The sequence below is a fragment of the Lissotriton vulgaris genome, chromosome 4_1, assembly GCF_964263255.1.
Source record: "Lissotriton vulgaris chromosome 4_1, aLisVul1.2, whole genome shotgun sequence".
Taxonomy (NCBI): Eukaryota; Metazoa; Chordata; class Amphibia; order Caudata; family Salamandridae; genus Lissotriton; species Lissotriton vulgaris.
In genome coordinates, this window is record NC_141691.1 from 1,382,742,213 (window position 1) to 1,382,744,738 (window position 2,526).

Sequence of the window (2,526 nt, forward strand, 5' to 3'; positions counted from 1 at the left end):
AAGCAAATGAAGCCGATTCCTCCTCATCACTGGAAACTCCATGTTTCCTTTCCTTCTGCCTCTGCAGCCATGTAAGAAGACTTCCAGCACGATCTCTCAAGGTCTTGGTGGAGAGAGTGCGGCAAATCTTACAGTCCTCTGCCTTGTGATCTGGATAAAAGCAGTAGATGCAATCCTTGTGCTTGTCCTCCACAAAAAGCCTTTTCTTCCCACAGGTGGAACAGGGCTTGAAAAGGGCTTTCTTCTTCTCCACCTCAGACATCTTGATGACAAAAGTTTTCTGAAGTAATCTGAAGAAAATCCTGAAGAAATAACAATGGAGACTCCCTAGCACAACGTGCGGTAGAAAATCTGAGGCTCTGAGGTTCCTTCAGGAAGGTTCTAAGGGTGAGGCTCTTCTGATTGGCTGATGCCTAGAGTTTGGTCTCATTTACAAAAAGAGGCTGATATGCTACAAAAGGGAATGAGGCCTAGGCCTTTCCTTTCTCTTTTGTACCTACTACTATGGTATTTTTTATTACCGAGACTCCCAGTCCGACGATGGGGAATGATACAAAGCATGGGAATCTATGAAAGTTCCAATACTGGGGCAAACTCAACCTGTTCAGGTTCAAGTTCTTCTGGGACAGTACCTTCTGGGGTCTTTGGGTCAGCCTCCTGAGAGGGCTGATCCTCAACCTGAGGCAGGGGGGTAGGCACTGCCTTAACCCTACTGCTCTTCCTCTTGGGTAGTGTCTGGTCCATTGTTCCAGGATCCAGCACTTGTTCAGCTGGGCATTTTCTGGCCTGTGACCTGGTCACAGCAAGGACATGTGCTGACAAACCTAACATTTCCACATGAGTCCTATACTCCACTTCTGACCATAAGGAGGATTCCAAATCCTTGCCCAAAAGACATTCCACTGGGAGGTCTGAACTAATTACAACCCTTTTGAGGCCAGTTACCCCTCCCCAGGAGAAGTTAACAACTGCCATACTGTGATTGGTAGTGACGTTGCTAGCATTGGCCACTAGGTAGTCTGAACCTAGTATGATCTGATCAGGGTCCACAAAGGCTGGTGTCACCATAGTGACACTGGCACATGTGTCCCTGTAGGCCTGAGCCATTTTTCCATTGATTAAAGGTGTTTGCCTGTATTTGCCCAGAGTACTGGGACTTACAGTAGGGGTCATATCCATGTCTCTACTACAAACAAGAACAGCCTGAGTAGGTATTCTGACTAAGTCAGAACCCACCTCAGTTCCCATGGTTAACCCAACTATAGCCTTGGGGGGTACACTACCACTACTAACTGTACTAGGGGGTGCAGGTGCCTTAGGGGCAGTAGTGGTAGGAGCTGAGCCTTTCTTGGTGCACTCACTAAACCAGTGAGTTTTACTTTTACAGTACTGGCACCATGGTTTTCTTGGAACATCCGTCTTCTTCTTTTGGGAATTCTGGGACCCACCCTCCTTAGATTGTTGGGGCCCTGTTGAAGACTTCTGGTCATTCTGTTGATTCTGATTACTACCCTTTTGGTCTGCTTTCCTCTGGCCACAACCCTGGTTCTTGTTCTGCTGCTTGACCCTGGTTCTGACCCATCTGTCTGTCTTCTTTCCCAATTCTTGGGGAGAGGTCAGATCTGAGTCAATCAGGTGCTGATGCAACAACTGGTTCTGACAAATATTTAAGATTTGTTCTCTCATAATAAGATTGTACAATCCTGTGTAATCAGTAACTTTACTTCCCAGTAACCAGCGTTCCAAAGCCTTAGTGGCACAATCAACAAAGTCAGTCCAATCCGGAGCCTGAGTTTTCTGGGTGTCTCTGAACATCAACCTGTACTGTTCAGTTGTTAGGCCAAACCCATCAATCAGTGCATTTTTCAGGACTTGGTAATCATTAGCATCCTCATTGTGAGAAGTTGGCCTGATATGTAGTGCTCACTATTCTAGTGATCACTGTGTATCATTCCAAACGACCCTTATTGATGATTGGTTGTAAGTCAACCATAGACCAGCTATCCTAGTAGCATGGACAAGATCAGTCTTTAGGCTAAACTCTAGATGGCGTGTTAAGCCAGCTGTTATACCATCACATATACCCCTTGAACACCAAGTGAAAGGACACCACACAAGTTGTTATGAAAATAAAGTATATTTATTTAGAACACAACAGCCCTGGACTCTTTATGAGGACAGGGTGCTAAGCACAATACAAAGCTCTTAAGAAAATACGCAAAGTTGCACAATTTACACAAATGCCCGAGGGGCACGAAAAACCATATACTACAAAAGTGGAATGCGAAATTACTAGCAGGTAAGTACTACGCTAATAGGCTTTGGGATCGCTAGGACTTGACTACTGAACCTTCAGATTACTAGCAGGAGGCCTAGGGAGATCGGGTGCAGAGTGTGCACTCTCACGCGGGATGCGGGACAAAGTCTATGGATGCTAGATTTCGTAAAGTTAGTGATATCGGACGAATCCGACTAGGTAGAGCTGAAACGAAAAAGGATCTGGACCCTTGGATAGCAAGACTATGC